The sequence below is a fragment of the Manacus vitellinus genome, unplaced genomic scaffold, assembly GCF_001715985.3.
Source record: "Manacus vitellinus isolate BGI_N305 unplaced genomic scaffold, ASM171598v3 scaffold_4_pilon, whole genome shotgun sequence".
Classification (NCBI taxonomy): domain Eukaryota; kingdom Metazoa; phylum Chordata; class Aves; order Passeriformes; family Pipridae; genus Manacus; species Manacus vitellinus.
This window is the reverse complement of record NW_021940604.1, coordinates 1,211,329-1,231,806: the sequence shown is the minus strand read 5'-3', so window position 1 is coordinate 1,231,806 and position 20,478 is coordinate 1,211,329. Positions and strand designations below refer to the sequence as shown.

Here is a 20,478-nt window from a genome sequence, read left to right as displayed (position 1 = left end):
CCTCCTGCAGCTCACAATACACTCCAGCATGTAAAGTAAAAACGAACAGTCACTGTGACAATTTGGATGACAATTAGTACATAAAAACCTTCATAAGCTGCTTCAGTTACAGTAAGAACTGGTCATAAACCAGCAGGGACTTTCTGTCTGCAGTATGGCAAGAGCATTTGCAGCGCTCTGTGCCAGAGGTTAGCTGGCAATGAGAGGGAACTGCTGCTGCGGAGGTGGAATTAACTGGCTACAGCTTACGTGGATTGATCAAGTTGATGCTAAGCTGGTGACACAGTGGTAAACAGAGAGCTGGGGCTCTCCCTGCACAAACTCTGCAAACACAAGAAGTAATCTTCCCTTTTGCAAAGTACCAGAGGTTATATAAATAATTGCAAAGGTCAGATAGAAAACACCAGGTTTTCCTCAGCCTGGCCAATATAATTAAAATGTTCCCTGATAGGATTGCTTTCTTGGGATCTTAGCACCAGCCTTGAACCAAAGATGTTGCTGGAGTTCTGTGCCTCATTTACCAGAGGGGGAAGTTCAGTACTACTTTCTGATGATGTTTTCAGCAACCCTGCCAGCATGGTTTCGCTTGGTCAGGAGCTGAGCCTCAGAGAATGAGTCACATTCAAGTAAACATCTTGTGTGGCTGGAGATCATCTCTTCCACATCACTGACTAGATTTGCTGTTACAGCAATGTGAAGCTGAATATCAGCTGTCTATCACTAATACAATATTCAGTGTTTCCTTTCTACTCTTCCTAGAGACTTCATACATATATTAAAAGAAGGTAAAGACACAGCAGGACCTTCCTCTCTCAGATCGTTTTTCGGTCTGAGGGCTGCTCTTCCCACACTGCCAACAGGAGTAGAGTACTCCAGTCTTCTCTGGAAGTGTCTCTATGTCATTGCTCTGACATAGCAGAAAAACACTCTGAGGTGTTTTTCAGATCAGCTCCCTCTGACATTGAGCCATGAGTGACCTTGCTGCCAGTGCACCTGTAAAACAGGGTGAGCCGTGAATGGGGAGAGTATTTTCAGGGCTTTTGCATACTGATGTGGAGTGCTGCCAAGCCATCATTTGATGACAGTGTAGACACCTCCAGAGCCTTCTGGTTTCAGCAGCCTCACTGGGCAGTTCATCAAAATTACCATTTCATACTGAGGGGCAGGAATGCCTCTTTGGTACCACAGCCTATGATAAACATTTCCCTATCCCATCCAAAGGTGTCAGTACGTTCCAGTTTTCTAGTGTCTATGCATGTACCCAAGTCAGACTTTGCAGTGGAAATGGCTGCTGTGTGGTGCATGCTGCCTTCACCACCAAGAGGGTCATTACAAGCAAGAACATGAAAAACAAGCTACACAAATGCCCCATTAGAATTTCTTCCTTTCACCTATTACTGAAATCTGAGAAGAAAGGTCCTGCATCTGTCAGGAAAAATAAAGGATGTTCCTTTCCAATCCTGTCTGTTTTTTTTTCTGGGGACACTGTGTGCTAGGGACAGATGTGAGAGAAGAGGTGCTTCAACTGTTGCACACAAGACATTCTGGATCTCCACCAGCCAATTTCCAGTTCCCTAGAATCTATAGTTAGCACCACTAATGAAAATGAAAATAAACACCTTGGGTCACATTTCTTCTTTTTCCTTTAACCATTTTCTAGGTTGCTGCACTGGTTCCCTCATTTGAATTCCAGGGCCACATGACAGCTGAGCCATGCCTTGGTCAGCTGCTGGTGTCAACCTTAACTCTGTGCTGTGGCCTGTGAGACCCCTTGGTAAAGCTGAGAGAGAGGAACCTGTGGTTTTACTAACACCGGAGCACAGTATAGGCTTGGTTTCTTGCTCTGTGTAGGCTTGGTTTCTTGTTCAAGCTTCATTCAGAAGACTTTTTTTGCTCTTGTCAAGAAGAGATTGGCATTGAAGAGGTTTGCATTGCTACTAGTTAATGTGATGTCATTTGTTAAGGAAGTTGTGGGTGGGTGGCTTGGGTAAGGAAAAAGAAGGCATCAGGCCCAAATAGTTGCTAAAATTATTTCTCAAAGGAAGTTTTTCAAGATCACTCTGTATTTCACAACTGAAAAATTAGCCCATGTAAAAGGGAAAAAAAAAGAGTAACAGAATTGTCTAAATTATGGAAACTGTTTGCTATCATAACAATAAAAGATTTATTGTATCTCTATTGCTACCAGCGGAAAAGGTGCTGGGCTGGTTCCTAATTTCAGTGATCATTAACCAGCCTGTGTGACAAGGTGTGGGGCAGTAATTACTGTTTTTCTGACATATTGTTCCAGTGATCTCTGAGTCAGGGAACTGCTAAATTAGATTAGAGCATGATCAGATTTCATGAAGAAGGTCTGAGTCACCCACTCAACCAACCAGGGACAAGAGCTTCCAAACCAAGCTTTGTCCCCCAAGATGTCTGTATCCACTGCATTAATTTCCGAACTGAAAGAGCTGCCAAGAGGCTGGCAAAACAGACCCAAGGAAACATCCCTAGGAACTGCTGACTGCTTTCCTCAAGGTGTGCATGTTACACTGTTGCTGAGAGCAGGGCACACACACAGATTTTAAATACCTTTTTCCTATGCAGAACAGTACAGAGTGCTTCATGAAAGTCCACACTTGGGGTAAGAGGCTGATCCAAACATGATCCAAAGAGAAGAAATGTTTTCCTAAAAATAAAACCTATGTTATAAGCCACACTAGTTCTGTGCTATAGACAGCACCACACATAATTAGGGGCTCATAAGGCATTACCAGTAAGTAGAGAGCAGAGTTGTTATTCTGCTGCAGATGTTACTCTGCTAACCTGGGATTTCTAGGCAAAATATACTTTAAATACAATGCCCAGTTTCTGTAAAAGTTTTCCCTGAGTAATTTTCCTTTGAGAGTGATAGCCTAAATGTCCCATATATCCCAGGGGCCAATTTCTTTACTTCACAACATCTATCCCACCCGTTTCCTGAGTTCAGCTGCAAACCTCTTCAGCTGAATGTTGTCTGATGACACAAGGACTGTTTCCTATCTGGCATAAATCAGCAGAGGCCCAGAGAAATCGGATGAGGAAGATCTTCCCTAAAGGCTCTTTCCTGAATTGATGATGAGAGGTTATTCCTGTCATTCACTCATGAGTTTATGAAGCATTGACAAGGAACCATCAGACCTTTGTCACTGTCCCCTCCAGCAGTAGCTGGGAATCTTGCCTCTCTCACTGTGAATTTTGATGGAGAGCATGTTAAAAAAACATCATGAGTTCTTAAATACAAGAAAGCTTGCAATGAAACTCTGGTCCTATCATAGTTCTATTAATATTTCTACGAGAGTAAAGGTTTGCTTTGCAATTCTCATATTTGAATATTTCATCTGTCTCTTTTCTCTTACTTTCACGTAAGTAGATAACAACCTTTACATCTTTTATCACAAGTGAGATAATATTACATCCAGCTCAGTTTGTCATGTAAAAATCCTTTTTTTGTCCTGTCTACTTGAGTCAAATGAAAATGTGTTGGTGGGTAAAACGCTTCTGTTTTCTCACTTTACTATGTATTTTGCTGAATTGCGAGAGACGCATTCCCATTTGTTGACTGTAGGCAGTCAACGGCGTACAGTGACTTGTATTTCAGGGTGCATGAAGAAATAATGTGGACAATAATATAAGTACAATAAAATCCAACTATTCTTTGCATGCATTTTGCTGAAACTGGATAGGGAACACCTACCTACATGGTGTTTACTGCTGTACTTTGACCTCTTACATAATGCTGAGCAATTTGTTATTCTCTCAGTCCATTAACCAGACGTAGCTGAAAAATTAATTTTTGTGTGGTAAGAAGGGAGGGGGCATGTGGAGGGAGGCAGCACAAACACACAATTTGAAGTTGAATTTTGCAATGTGCTCCAAATAAGCCAAGGAGAACAAAATTATAAAAATATTGAAATATTTGATATTTTAATTAATTGTTTCATGTTGGAAAAGTAAAAAAAATTACTTCAATGCCTTCAGAAAGAAATTTGTTATTTGGCTTTAAAATTACATTTCTCATTTTGCAATTAACCTGCATAAAAACTGAACATTTGAATTGATTCAAAATGTTCCTGTTTCTTGGTCTACTTGTTTTATGAGAGATAAAAATCCATTTAATTTCCACCCAGACAATTTGTTGTTGTTTTCTTTCCTAAGTTTGGCAGTGGATTCAAAAAAGCCTCTATTTGTCTAAACATATTTAGATTTAAGTTATTGGAAATGTCATCTATTATGTAAGTGTATGGTTTAACCTCAGCCACCAACTGAGCCCCACACAGACGCTCACTTCCTCCTCCCCGGTGGGTTGGGGAGGAACATCAGAAAAAGGAGAGAACTTGTGGGTTGAGATAAAGACAATTGAATGGGAAAGCAAAAGCCACACACACAAGCAAAACAGAACAAGGAATTAATTCACTGCTTCCCATGGGCAGGCAGGTGTTCAGCCTTCCTCAGGAAAGCAGGGCTCCATCACATGTGACGATTACTTCAGAAGACAGACACCATCACTCTAAACGTCCCCCCCTTCCTGCTTCTTCCCTCAGCTTTATATGCTAAGCATGGTGCCATATGGTCTGGAATATCCCTTGTGTCAGCTGGGGTCAGCTGTCCTGGCTGTGTCCCCTCCCAACTCCTTGTGCACCCCCTGCCAACTCGCTGATGGGGTGGGGTGAGAAGCAGAAAAGGCCTTGCTGCTGTGGAAGCACTGATCAGAAATAATGAAAACATCTCTGTATTATCAACATCATTTACAGCACAGATCCAAACCACAGCCCCATCCCAGCTACTGTGAAGAAAATTAACCCTACCCCAGCCAAAAACAGCACAGTAAGAGAACATTTTGCAGCATAAATCAAACAGTAAAAGTGGAGCAAGGTTTATACTGGAGCTCCCTAAATCAAACTCAGAGGATTTTATTTTGGCTGCCTTCCACTTCAGATGATCCAGGCAGATGATCAGACACAAGAGATTGGCCCCTCACAATTCAACAGCAAAACTCTGCAAGTAAAAGTCCTGGTGCTTCAGCCTGCATTACTCCAGAGCTGTGTACAGAGCCAAAATGGGAGCTCTACTCAGCTACCAAAGAAACTCTGGGTAAATGAGGATATAAATCTCCTGCAACTTAGCATCCTCCATCAGTGTAACTCCTAGACATTAACTGTGCACCCTGAGAATCTGCAAGCCAGAATTCTCCACTCCATGGTTGAAAATTTGATTCTAAGAAAAGACTCAAGCCCCCATTTTGATATTTGAATCCATGTTCTTTCTGCTGTAGTGCATAGCTACAATTAAGAGTTCCATGTTTATTTTATTCTTTAGAAATTAAATATTATGGTTCAGAGCCTGGAATATGTGTATATAAGGTAATGAACATCTAGCTACAAAATGAGCTAATACTAATACATTAAAAGCTGTTGAAATGAAAATTTCATTCCAGATCCAGATTACACCTGAAGGACCCCAAATGCAATGGTATTGAAAAGGCAAATGTTTGTTTTCAGCAGTAAAAACAATTTGACCAACTGAGGAAGAAGAGTGGTAATGTGCACCACGGTCTGCTGTTGAAAAGGAACCTTTTTTCCCCTAAAGACCATGTTTATTTCTTCTGGTGCTGCAGATGAGATGGCTTAAACTGCCGAATAGCACTCGTGTTTGAGGATTAACCACATGGTTCTATGTTTTCTCTGTCTTTTATTGACACCACTGCCTTGTACTAGTTTCTTATCATTCACTCACATCTGTGAGGCCTGCTGATGTTTCTAGAAAATTTTATGAACATGAAGAATTTGCATAAACTTAATACACCATTTAAATAACTAATATAATTAGTAAGATGTTATTAGTGTTGAACAATGAAAGCAACTACGCCTATTCTGCAAAACGGTAAATTTTCTTCAAAAAACTGACAGACACTAAGCAAGAAGCTGATGTTGCTCAAAGTCCATGGGAATAGATCTTTGCATAGACAAGAACAAAAACTTACTATATGTGCAGTTTCAGAATATACATGTAAGAAAGAATCTTACAGCTATAAAAAACATCAAATTCAGAATATTTACCATAGGTGTGACTTAAGAGCAAAATAATAAAACAAGGCATAGCAGCTTTCTCCAAGTAAATTCCTTGGATTAATAGCTGTAATTGTAATTTGCAATGTGAATTAATAAAATATGCAAAAAACATTATAAACAGATGTGCACATTGGGAAAAAAAGAAGTAAAACAGTCTCCCAGAAGCCAGGGGCTGTGGAAGGAAGGGATATGTGAGTGAGACTGCCTGAGTTTTAGGTTTTAAGCAGCTATTACCAAAAAGGTGATGTATACTTTTGGCTTCACTACTTTATGCAGGTAAGGTAGAGGCTAAGTTTAATCATGTCTGGCACCAGCTGTTTGAAATTACATTAATGAATGCTCATTTTCTCCTCTTAAGCCACTCTGCTTTGAGAGGTAACAAAGCCTGACTCCTTACAAATTTGTATGTCACCTCCTACCTCCACCCAGCTGCCATGGCACCAACTTCTGTCAACCCCTCCACCACAAAGTTTTGTTTCCTTTCAAGTTTTCTAAAGCATCTACCTTCTGCCAAGAATTCAGAGAATCTGCTCCAGAGCCCCTGGGCTGGAAAGGACCCTGAAGACCATGTGGTCCCAGCTTCTGTTGAAAGCTGGTGTTCATCCAGGACCTCATCAGCCCAAGCCTGGAGTTTCCTTCCCCTAGACACTTGCACAGTAATACCCCTAGCTCTCCATTTCGGTCCTTCACAGCACCTCCAGGGTTACACAACCCACCCCACCATGGTCTGTGGCTGTGTGGGAAGCAGCCTGGGGTGGCGAGCCACGTGTTTGTTGGCCAACATGCCTGTGGGGCTGCTGGGAGCCCATTTCCAAGGAGGAAAGGGGAGATGTGGCCATTCTTCCTCTCAGCACTGACAAAGTTTCTCTTCTCCATCTGAATGTTGCTTTACGTGCGACGTGTGAAATCTTACTGTCCCTGGGAACTACACCTCTACCACGTGGCTGAGCATGGGCTGTGGGCTCAAAAGCTGCCTGGACCGTGTTGGCAAACAGATGGTGTGGTGCTTCAACTAACTCCCTGCAACTCCTGCTTTTGGGTGCCTTGCTGCAATGTATTGAAGTGCCCCCTCAAAGGTACTAGGGTGAGAGAAGCAAGCCTGGAGCACGTGCCTAAGGCTCCCATCAAACTACCCCCTTCCAAAAGCCAGACTCTGCAGTAGAGGGAGCTGCCTGCTGCTGATGCGGTGCCTGGCTCAGGAGAGGAGAGGTTGCTTCACATCTCAGTGCTAACAAAATAAACATAATTGTTATTAATGCTGATTGCTTTTTAATGGAGCCGTGTGGTACATAAAAATAGAAAGGATCCCCTTATGAGGATTTGTACAAACATCAGCTACTGACAAGTTTCCTTGTCTCCTAATATTTCTTCATTAACTTTCAGACTTCTGTTGATTCACATATTGTCTTCATGAACACAGTATAGAGCAACTTCTCCAGTATAACTGCAAGAACCTTTATCAATATTGCATTTACTTGCCAATACCCACTCTATTAGTTGCATGGCACCGTGGCCTGACAGGGAGAATAAAATCGGTGTTGACATCAGGTAATGCTATTTTTCCTCCTAAGTGGAGCTAATAAAATGTTCTGTTTTAAGACCTGCTAAGAGAACCAGTCTAGGGGTGTTCCTTGCCTTAAAAGAGTGCCTTTTCACATGGCCTATGTAATAAAGAATAAGGCTGGCAGAATTTGCTTTGGTCTGCTTCAAACTGTAAGATCTCATCATTAGTTTACATACATATGATGCCAAACTGCAGTGAGGGTTTAGCTTCAGTTGTGGCCTCTCTCCAGGCCAAAAAGCCCTGCATATTTTCAGTACACTTACTGGCATCCTGTAGATCAAAGTCTCGCAGTCAGAAAGCTCTTGAGCTAATGCCTTCGTTTGCCACAGGGATTGTGACGAACACCTACAAACAGCTTCTCCTCTGGGTGGGGAGAAGACTCACAGGACTTGTCCTTTCTGTGGGAATCTAGTGCCCCATGGTTTTGAGTGGGAAATTTCTGGGTCATGCACTGGGCTAATGGCCACTGAATGAGGATGAACACACTGTCAGCCCATGTGGTGTCACACCTATCCTGCGCCAACAATGTGGAGTGTACACGTACTTGCATGGACCAAGGGCTTTGGAAACATTGAACCCAACCACCTTAGAGTGCCTGAACAGAGCAGTGATACAGGGGCAGCAGGATACACTGGCTGTGCCATGTTTGATCTGACAGTGTGGGCAGATCTGAGCCAACTTCAGTATTTCTGTGAAAAGTTCAGCATAGCCTTTCATGCCACAGGTCCCAGTTCAGCAGAGCACTCAGCTCATGCTGCAGTTAATACGCCTGTGTCCTAGTAACCTGAGTAGTTTTTGAGTTTCAGTTTCTGGCTTTGCTGAACTTGCTTTCATCTATCATCTGGCAAATGGTGGCATCGGAAGCACGTTGTATCTGGCACCATCATAGTTTAGAAAATATGCTGGCTCATGTGATTTTAAAAGCAGTAGTTTTCTTTCTTACAATAAGAAACTCTTCAAAGACACGAGAAGGCAATTCAAAATTGAAAGCACCAAAATATGGATAGCTGTAAAGCAGTGATTTTTCAGTCATGCCAACTGTTCATGGACTGTCTCACTGTAACAATGTGGTTGATCTGAATCATTCACAGAACAATTATTTTAAATACAGAAGATAGGAATTTCTCTGTCTTAGTGCAAGTTTGAGGATATGAACTGTTATAGCATTTTAACTCTGAAGGACAGCATTTTTGTTAAAATAAATTTGGTGTGTTATATGCTTATACTGGATTTTAGTTTGGGGTGGGGCTACAGTGGTGGCTTCTGTGAGAAGGTGCCAGAAGCTTCCCCTGATAGATCCAATACCAGCCAGCTCCAGGACAGATCCACCATCGGCCAAGGCCAAACCCATCAGTGACAGTAGCAGCACCTCTGGGATCATGTATTTAAGAAAGAGGGAAAAAAACCCTGCTACCAAGCAGCACCTGCAGACAGGGATACAAATATGTGAAAGGAACAGCTCTGCAGACCCCAAGGTCAGTGAAGAAGGAGGGGGAGGAGGTGCTCCAGGTGCCGTAACAGAGGTTCCCCGTGCAGACCATGGTGCAGACCATGGTGAGGCAGGCTGCCCCACGGAGGTCCATGGCGGAGCAAAGATCCACCTGCAGCCCACAGAGGAGCTCCATGCCAGAGCAGGTGGATGCCCAAAGGAGGCCGTGACCCCACAGGAAGCCTGTGCTGAGCAGGCTTGTGGCTCTTCAGTGGCCCTGTGGAGAGAGATAGGAGCCCACACTGGAACGGTTTGTGAAGAACTGCAGCCCATGGGAAGGACTTGGAGAAGTTTGTGGAGGACTATCTCTCATGGGAGTGATCTCACACTGAAGTAGGGGAAGAGTATGAGGAGTCCTTACCATGAGGAGGAAAGAGCAGCAGAGATAACATGTGATAAACTGACCGTAAAACCCACTCCACATCTCCCTGCACCACTGGTGAGGACAAGGTAGAGAAATCGGAAGTGAAGTTGAACATGGAAAGAAGGGAGGGATGGGAGAAAGGTCACTTTAAGATTTGGTTTTATTTCTCATTATCCTACTCTGATTTTGATTGGTAATAAATTCAATTAATTTCCCCCAAGTTGAGTCTGTTTTTCCTGTGATGGTAATTGATGAGTGATCTCTCCCTGTTCTTATCTGAACCCATGAACCTTTTGTTATATTTTCTCGCCCCTGTTCAGCTGAGGAAGGGAGTGATGGAGTGGCTTTGTTGGGCACCTAGTGTCCAGCCAGGGTCAATCCACCACAATAATTATTTTTTTTTCCAGATACTTCTGAGGCAGAGGTTGGCAGACAGACACCGATGCCAAAAAAACTACCACCACCATGTCTTTATGTTTCACAATCACAGAATCATGGAATCATTTAAGTTGGAAAAGATCTTTAAGATCATTAAGTCCAACTGGGAACAAAACAGAGCTCTCACTGATACTCAATAAACATCAATATTTAATAAAGGGAAGAAACTTAATGATGTAACAAAGGAATAATTTCAGTTGTTAGGCACAGGGGTTTTTATATAAATATGCTTATTAAGAGTTAGATAAAAAACTTTTGAAGGACAATGACAACCATGTTTCCTGAGAGGCCGGAGTGCTGAAATGGCAATGAGATAGAAGAGAAGAATATGACTCACAAAGTTTTATCATGGAGTTCTGTACTCTTTCTGTTGCAGTGACAACCACCACTATGACTACCCTGAGATGTCAGCCCCAGGTCCTTCTCTCAACTCCTGTTCCTGCTTCCCTATTCATTTGGTTCCTACAGTTTTCTCTTTTCATAGGAAAGATCCATTACACAGTTAGATCACGCCTTAGATTGGCATAATGAGTGATGGAGTGATGCAGCTTGCATCAGATTTTAAGCCACCCTTTGTTGTGTCCCCATAATGATGGGGGCAGTCAGATGAAAATCAAGATGGAGAGTAAACAACTCACAAGAAAAATGCATTTAAGAGGTGTTACACATAAAGGATACCACTAGAAAGGTTCTATCCTCACCTAGCTGGTACATAATTCATGGCTTTTGGTAAAGGGAGGAGATCACAGAGAATGGGAGGCTTGAGAAACACAGGAGCCTCATCTGACAAACCTGCCACAGCTGACCAATGGAGAAGGCATCCTGGCTGCAGTGAGTCAGTAGCAGAGTCAGGCCAAACAGTATCTTCACTACTTTTGTGGTCCATTTTCTCCTGAATTGTCTTTTCTCTTGTCTCTGGGGCTTTCTGCCTGGCTTTCCTGCTCTTCAGAAAGAGGTGTTCCAAACAGAGAAGACCTCAGTTTTGCTCTCCTGTGTCTATACCTGGTACTTTCTCATTGTGTATTTTCTCTGGTCCACTCATCTACCCTCCCTGGATATGGGTTGCCAACATTGCCCCCACACTCCCATGGCTTTTCTGTGCCCAGCAACCTGTCTCCAGTCACAGTACCTGTGGCATTCAGCTTTAAAACGTCAATTCATTTTGGTGGATTTCCTTTTCTCAGAGTCAGATGAAACCACTGGAAAACAACAACAATAACAACAACAACCAAACAAATAAAACCAACAAAAAACTAAACAAAAATCTGCTTCAAATGAAAACATTTTAGTTAGTTTCACTTTATTAAACCATTTCTAATTTTCAGTGACATTTAAATTTCTAAAAAGAATATTATTTTAAATGTGAGAGTTGGCACTTTTTGTGTTATAACTGTCGGAAAAAATGTTGGAAAAATATTTCAGCAAAGTCCTTTCTCACTTTTAGCAAAACTAGTTGCTTAACTGAAATGTGTTAGCTTCAGCCTCCTTCCACATTGAATTTGAAGGGAATTTATTACAAAGTGCTATCATATTTAAAAAGATATAAACTCAATTGAAAATCCGAATCAGGTAATACTACAAAAATTTTCATCCAGCAATAACTATCCTCACTTCTTAGTTTGTCACAAGCATCAGTTAGGTGAAGGCACAAACAGTATGGCTTTATTTTTCAAGCTAAGGCTTTATAATCATCACAAAATTATATCTATCCCCTTCAGGTTCCAGAACATTTAACAATTCCCATTGAAAATTGCTGGTCTACACCAACAAAAGAGCCTTCCCATGTTCTCCAGTACTCCTTTACAGAAGAAAGTATTTTATTCCTATATCGCACATTCAACATTATTCTGAATCTAGAGTTCACTGAAATTTTTCTGAACAGCATATTTTTATTAGAGAAAATATGCAGTGAAATTGAATATTTTTCCCCAGGAATATATTGACTAATATAATAATATGAGAAATTACATTATATGAAATTATGTAATTATAAGTATATTATATTATAAAAATTATATTCTTTCTTATTTTTATAAGAAAATAATGGAAAGGATCAATGCTTTGAGGAAATTCAGTGTATTTCATTTGGAATTAATAGGCTATGAATGAGGCTGAAGCTATTCCAAACAAATGTCCTTACTTTATGAGATGAAATACTTGAAAAAGAGCTGTTTGAAACTTTCAAATAATATTTTCTTGACTTGCTTCTTGGGGAACAAAAAAAATTAACTTTTCCTTTCAATTCAGGACAAAAGGAAAGTCAAAGTAGAAATCTTCCACAGAGAATAAATTCTCTATATTGACCAGCTCTATTGCAACATCATTAGCTGAACAATACATACAATCTGCCCTTGAAGCCATACGAATTTTATATTGCTATAAGTTCCCATGTAATTTTACTCCAGAATTCAAGAAAGCATTAAAATAGTCACTAGCTAGTGCAGGCAGGAAAGAAAACTTTAACAATGTTAAGTAAATGCAGATTTGCATTGTGATACCTCCATAAACCTGCACAAAAAACATACTTCTGCAAGGAGTTTGCAGTTCATCTCTATGAATTACCTAAATGAAGACTGACAATAATTTAAATATATTACCTTTTCATTCATGATCATTTGAGCGGAAACACCAAGCTAATGTATTATCTGCTGGTAATGAGTGGAATGACAAGCCAGGGATGAGCAATATCTGGTGCTGCAGATTGCAGAGACAAGGACGTGGGCTGCCGTCTGACAAACTATCAGCTGCTCTTGATCCAGGTTAAGATATTGCTAAACTGCTATCTCCCAGCTGCTCATCATGTCTTCCTTACCAAATTCTCATCTCTGCTGGTTTACCAGCTCAGCTGAGAGCTCTGCGTTACAAAGAGAAGCAAGTATCTAACATAGCAGTGTGTTTGAATTTGGGCCACTGTGCAGAAGTAGGTTACTGACTATGACTCAAATAGGTAAGTTAGCAGAAGCCGTGCCCACCAACAGATTTATTTACAATGTATGCCCTTTCCCTCAGGGCTTGCAGCTGGATGTGCGTAACCCTTCATGTAATTTTTGGTGGTAGCACTCAAATGCTTCTGGAATGAATCCAGAAACAGGCATGACAGTAATTTTAGGGTGATCCGTCTTGCAATTTCAAGTTTAATCTTCCAATAAAATGATCATCATAGATTTCACTTTAAGGGACAATTTTAAATTTTACAGTCTGCAGAAAAGCTAACACATGCAAAGGCTTGAAATAAATAAAAACAAATAAGAGATACTGAAGATTTCAGATAGTAAAAAACTTGTTCTTTGAGGCAAATATATTTACAATAACAGAGTCACTCTTCCCTGCCCCTCTCCAAGTACACTCTCTGTTTCCATATTTCATTAAAAACTCAAATCCAAACCATTTTGATTCAGAATGGCACCATGTTCCCTGGAGTTGCAGCTTACTTACTTTGTGATCCAATTCTCCACTATAGAAAAGATGCTTTTTTTTTTTGAATATGGAAGATATCATAAAATCTGTAATGTGTCCAGAGTATCCAGTTTATAGGGTGCTGGATCTACACCTCCCAGTAGGAATCAAGTATTTGCAACAAGTCAGACACAAAGACTGATTGCAGACGAAATGAACTCAACATTTCACTTTAAGAAGTGAACAAGCATTAAAATACTTCTGAGGTCTTTGTTCATGCCTCAGCAGCGCAGCAGCCTCAGGAATGACACCAGGGAGATGATCTGCTCCAGTCCCTGTGGCAGCCCCCTTGGCCGCCCAGCCTTGAGGGGAGGGCCAGGGTCCTGGGGGAGATCTCTGAACACCAGGCAAACAACAGGCATGGGGAAGGGGAGGCAAGAAATGCAATAAAACACCTGAGACAAGTCATTGTATGACATCCAGCATGACAGCCAATACTGTTAGAAGGATGTTGCACCACAGAGGCCACCTCCCCTAAGCATCTTTTATCTGGCTATTCCCCATCTCAGTGTCTGACACTCCACTTCTTAATTTATCTTAGGCTATTCTTTCTACCAACAGCACTAGAAGTTCATTCCTTTTGATTGCTTCACATAAAAGGTCAGGCCTTACAAAGGTACACCTGCCTCTATCTAAGGCTGAGCTGGCATTTATTTAGATGCCTCCCTGTTCTTAAAAGATTTTGTGACCCTGCCCCAGGAATTTTGTGGGTTTGGTTTTCAATTTTATTCTAACTCTCACACAAGAAAGAACAGAAAAAAGAAAAAGATAATCACTTTTCCTTGCAGTCCTCTGGCAAGTCTGGAAAAATTATAAATATTTTAAAAGGAATGTGAAAATTTAAAATTATTTGAAAATGAAGTGGGAATTGGCACTTCTAATAGCGAATTAGTGGAGTTAGTATCTTTTTCTACAGAGTCTTCTTAATAAGTAACCACTTTATTATTAAAATTTAGCAAATTCTCACCTCTGCTTTTCTCAATCTCGTTTTATTTCCTTCAGTTCAAAATTTGATTATTTTGTGGGATGCACAAATATCAAGCCTAGTCACCAGTTCCTGCTGTTTAGTGAAATCTGTTCAATGTCTTCATGTCTTCAATGTTGAACCACTTCCACAGTCTAAAAGTTTAGTGATCTATGAAGCTAACTGCATCATAGCTTTTGTTTTATATAGTTTTCCACAAGTTGCGAAGGATGAAAGCCTCTCTATACTGATAAATGGAGAAGGAGCTGAGGCAATGTTTAGGATCCAGGTGTTCAGATTTGTGTCTCTTACAATTGCATTTTTCTGCACTGCAAAATTCAGATTTGTCACAGCAGCTGTTTGCAAGTCCCTAAGTTTTGCATGTGTGATGTGAGGATAAAGATGTAGTTATGTTACTGCTGGACCAAGAGAGCAGATTTCTTACATGGAAGTTCCTGAATCCCAACTGCCATAATTTAGTTGATGCTTAGCCCAGAGCAAAGCATTCAACCGTGGGGTTTTAGCATCCCCCATTTACAAGGCAGCAAGCCTGTGCAGTGACTTAGCAGAAATGAAACTAAAGAGCAATCAGGAAAGGATTTTATTTTAGTCTTACTCTTACAGCTAGATAGCCAATTATTTAGCCATTATTAAAGAGGCAAAAATTCCATCAAAATCAATGTGTGTTTTATCTATATTGTTTGGACCAATACTTTATATTATTTCTAGAGCAGCCTGTACAGTGATGTGCATAGAAAAAAAAAGTTCTGTACTGATGGTAGTTTACAGCTTAAATGACATACTTGTAGTCCCAAAGGAAAACAAACAGCAAAGAATCTGTCTCTCTCTGATCAGAGAATGTAATGTAGCACCAGAAAGCACACAATATTACTTGCTCCTGGAGGAGTTATAACTAGGTGACACTTACAAGCATTCAGCTAATGAATTATGGGATCTTGAAATGGGAGTTCTCTAATGGGAGTACTATAATATTTCATCCAGAAAAACAGATTCTTTTATGCTGTGGTATCCTACAGCACTATGATAATAGCAAGAAGATTTATTATTCAAAGTCCAGAGGGGAAATACTTTGTAGATCAGGGGAGAAAGTATTATATCATATTCTCCATACTTATGACACAAATACAATATCTACTTGATAGGTTTCAGGTGGTAAAGGTTTAGTCATTAATGGCAGCTGCCTCATGACAACAAGGTTTTATGAACCAGTTTGTTTCTTTAAAGATATATCTGAAAGTCACCACATTGACATTAAACAAGAGAAGAAATCAAAGCAGAAGGCACTGTGACATTTTGGAAATGGACTCCAAACCAGATGCTAGGTCTGAAAGTCACAAGATTGCCAATGCATGCAACAAACAAAGTCTGAGAAAAACAGTACTAGGATTTACTTCTGCTTCCAAGTATAAATGTCAGTTATTGCCTCAGACCTTGTTATGTAATTTGCCCACACAACAGCATGGACTTCCTTAAAAAGATAAAACCCAAAAACTTTAGCAACATGTGGTCCTACTAAATCAGTGTTTAGTTTACCTTGTGATTCAAGACCTTTGCAACCTGATGTCATCATATTCATAAAATACTTCTGAAGGGCATATAAGTAAGTCATATACCATTGCATCTGATTTATTTTATTTTTCTTAACAGGACCTAACCTGGCCTCATCTAATGCTGAGGAAAAGAAGATCATGGTACCATAGGGGGCAGGGCATATTCCATACTGACCATTGCTAATATGAGAAACAAAGACACCTCAGGATGTATCTGCAGAGTAGGTCTTGATTTGATCACAGGAGGTTATCTGTTGTGCTTGTCTTAAAGGAACTGGAATTTCCTTTTGTGTCTATTATTCTAAATTATATAATGTGTGTTATATTTACTACTCCATATGAATAAAACTGATGCAGGAGGATAAGAAAGCCTTAAAAATGCATTGCTGACCTTAGATCTTCTTCAAAATGTGCAGCCTAATAACACCACCACCTATTTGCCATAGTTGACTCCATTTTCCCTTTCTGGAGTAAGGCATATTTTTGCCACACAGATTTTTTAGGTTTTGGAACAAAGCAACAGTGAGTCCTTAGCCTATCATACAGCAAATTGTTAGCGCTTACAGTGTCTCAGGTCCATAAACCAGAGAAGATTCAGTCCCTTGCTTCCAGGCAAGAAATTGGCCTGCCATAAGAAAATTTTAATGGCTACAAATAAAGTCCTACCTATTGACTCCTCATGCAGACCTCTTTCTTTGGTATTGCAAAATATCTTTAACTGGGACATTCACAAACCTCCGGCACGTGTTTCTGAAGGAGAAGAGATAGCTACAGTCCTAGTAACTTCCATGCACAGCTGTGACTGGAGGGAGTTATGGGCTGAGAGCCCAATCAGTGAAGCAAGGTTTTATTTTAGTCTCTGCAGCTGACCTGGATGTTCAGTTCTGGGTATGTTGCAAGGGTGTGAAAGGGGTAGAATTTCTGAATCCTGATCTGTTTTATTATGAATGGTGAAAGTTCTTCTTTAATTCTCAGTCTTGCTTTTGGAATTCACTATTTCTGCAGAACTGAATCAAGACAATGACACATATATCAAGATCTTTCCCCAGATGATTGAGCACTTGGGGAATCCCCTTCCCCATTCCAACCAAGATGCTGAGAGATTCACTAGTGTTGCTCACTGGAGTTCCCCAGCATCATTCGCAAGAACTTGATGTCTATATATAGGGCTTGGAGAGAGGGAAGGCTTTGTCCTTGGAAAAAGGGAGTGTGCAGGATGCCAGATTTGACCTGTCACTAAAGGCACAAGCAATTAATATGAAGGAATAACCTATCTTCTCTTTGCAGAGAGTCTTGGTTGAAACAGCCTGCTTAGAAAAAAAAAAAAAGAAAAAGAGTGGAAACAAGGACATTAATATAAAAGGCAAATTTTACAAGTAGCTTAAAAGTAAAAAGTACATCATTTTACCCATATCCTTCGTAACCTGAGCATTCACTGTAATATTGCTCTTCTGGTTAAATCCTCTTCCTACTAGACTTCTTCTCTTCATGATCACATTGATAGCTCTGTGTCTTTCATTGTCATGCCAAAACTGCCTCTGATTTTTCTGCTTTTGATACATCCGTCAATGTTGTCAAGAAAAGGCAACAGTGTATTAGCCATTCTTTGAAACAGCCACCTTAGTTACTTGTCTTTGCATCTGCCAGTCACCAAAACTTTATTCAGACTTTCTGGCTTATATGGAAATTTGTTCTATATGAGAGTAAGCTCTGACAAGAAAATAGTTCTCTCTATATATAATATATGGAAAATCTATATAATTCTATATACTATAGAATTATAATATATAAAGATATTATATGTAAAGATATATTACTCTCTCTATATATATTAGATAGAAATATAAGTCTAAATAAGCAAATATGGATATTTCTTCTTGTCATATAAGCAAACACTAGGGACTGAGAAACAGAAATCTTTCAAGCTCACTAAATAAAAGTGTATCTTTCAAACCTGAATCAATTCCTAACATATCTTCTAGTATGTCTTTTACCATCCTAGTGTTTCACACTAATATGTACAAATAACTTTTCCCATTTTGGATGTGACCAGCATTGACAGTAGCAGCTCTGAAACATAAGTACAGTTGGGAGAATTGACAAAAACCCCCATGGTATAAGAGTAAATTGTCCAAGTTTAAACCCCACTAACTTACATTCATTGTTCTTGTTGCTGAGTGTATCCCTTGAAAGACTAAAATCACATGTGATCAGGAGTTAATTGTCAGACAGACTGCTAGTACCGTTTGTGAGTGATATTCTTGCAAAAAAAACCCCACAACTTTTCCAAGAACTGTGTTGACCTGCAGCAGTAGAAAATGAACTCTGGTAGAGCTACACTTGTGGAAGCTACCCTGGGCTGTCTGTAGCTCCAGGTCTTTGCCTGCAGGTTCAGGCCACTTGACCTCAAATGACTTCTAACAAGCCTCTCTGCAAAAAATGTTAGTGTTCCACAACAAGTCCTCTAAGTAGCAGATAGTCCTGCTTTGGCTGCAGGACAAGTTGTCTTGTGTCTTTAGAGTACATGATGTATTGGTTTGTATATATAGGTGTCAGAGTCCTCTCTTGAAAGAAGATAGCTCATATACAGGGCCTCATAGAGCTGGTAGAGCTGTTCCTTCCTCTACTTGTTGAGCTTCTGTTTCAAAGCAAGCATTAATTGACTTTTTATTTTATAGAAGTGTGTACAGTCCTGACAATTTCCCCTTCTTTAATCAGATTTGTATTAATTATTGCAGAATGACCAGCAATAAAAGATTTGACTCCATTCCCCACACATTGTCTCTTATGGTCCCATTAAGCAAAAGCTAACAATCAACAGGGAAGTAGCTGCAACTAAGTGATTCAAAAAGTGGTTCACCAGAAACAAGAAAGTTCCATGTAGCCTAGAACAAATCACCAGCATGTTTTTAAAGTAAAAACTGTGACACTGCTTTGAATTCTTATCACTGCCTGAGATTAAAGCTGAAGTCTCCTGCAATCCAAAAAAACTTAAATGTACTCATGCACATGTCATGATGTGGTTTGATTTCCTTGCCAGTGTACTCTTTTGGATTAGCACAAGTGTGCACAGCCCAAGCAGATGCTCCCATATGATTAATGAATACACAGCTTCCTGATCAGTCCTAATGGCTGGGAGCTACTATGTCTTCCTGTCAGTAAGCTTTGATAAAAACTATAACTAGAATTTTTGAGGCAGATATGGTTGATAGTTTACCAGGGGATCAACCAGCTCCAAGTGCACTCCTGTTAGTCCTGACTTTCCTTCTCGCCTATCATGATACAGCCAAAGCCAGAAATAAGCTGTGCAGCAGGCAGTAGTGTAGATATGATATTTTGATCCTTGCTTCCCCCTGCAGCCCTGCATGGCACTCCCAACTTCAAACATTTCATATTCTATGACTTGACCTTCAGCTCCTTTCCCCCCTCAGATAAAACACTAAAGTGACATTCATCACACCACCAATTCAGTTTTGTAAAGGAAAAATGAAAAGAAATTAAAAGCACTAGTGGCTGACTAAGTCTTCTGAATCAATCACCTGTGTCAATGCTGGCTAGCTTTTTACTTTTAAAGTACAATAGCTCTCAAATAGCATCTTTATTTCTAAAACAAATTATGTAGCTTGCAATCACCAAAACCAGAAAGGTCACAGAGTATGCAAAGGCTGTCTAGTAAGAATATTCCCAAATATATGGAAGAAATAATAATATTAAAAGATAAAAGTTGCTGAAGTTTTGCTATACAAAGAACTTGTTAGTGCCAAAAAGAATGAAATCCAATAAAGGTGTTATGTCATTGTTATTTTGTTTAATGTAAAACTTCATCTCCACTAAAACCTAGTTTTGTGATATTAAGCCCAGGAGGTACAGTGATCCTCCTGAGCACCGAAGCTTCCAAGTCAAACTTCCTGTGAGCTCAGAGAGGTTTCCTTGTACTGCCATGTAAAACCCAGCCATTCACACAACTCCTCTCAAATGTGGTGTCAGAGGGCTCAACTCTTCCCTCCTTCTACTACTGCAAATCAGACACAGCTCCATCAGGTTTCCTATGACTGTGCTATTGCAAAACTTAGGCAATTTTTGGAAGAATCCAGTCCTAAAGTGGTGTCTAGCCTAGCTGCCACCGGTAATGGAAGATGCAACCACATGGTAGAGCATCTTCCCTTCAGGCTAGAGACTGATCCATCCTCTCAGCTGGATCATGGAGAATGAAGCCTCTGTGAAAGCACAGATGAGACCCACAGCCTCCTCCCCATGAAGGCAACTCCTGAGCTGAAGAGGCAGCATTATATCCCAGAAAATTGTATCCTGCACATGTGTATGGCACTCAAGCATTCTGGGTATATTTTGTTCAGAAGATCATTACTGTGATGCTCAACTCCTGTAACAATCACATTCTTCTTTCTAGGTCTATAACCAACCAAGGGAGTCCAATTTGGCAGGATTAAAATTTTATTGACTTTTTTTTAGGTTGTGGAATCTTCTTCTCTGGAGATATTCAGAACCTGCCTGGATGCAATCCTGTGTAACTTGCTCTGGG

The 20,478-nt window shown here is 40.3% G+C and overlaps 1 long non-coding RNA gene across 1 annotated transcript; it reads right to left on the bottom strand.

Annotated features, from left to right (window-relative positions):
• Positions 1 to 2,653: 2,653 nt before the first annotated feature.
• On the bottom strand, positions 2,654 to 16,618 carry LOC108640636. The gene is made up of 3 exons (XR_001921322.1): positions 16,605 to 16,618; positions 11,077 to 11,146; positions 2,654 to 2,671 (listed from the first exon to the last, which is right to left on the bottom strand). It is a non-coding gene; the product is annotated as an uncharacterized LOC108640636 (long non-coding RNA).
• Between the last annotated feature and the right edge of the window lie 3,860 nt (positions 16,619 to 20,478).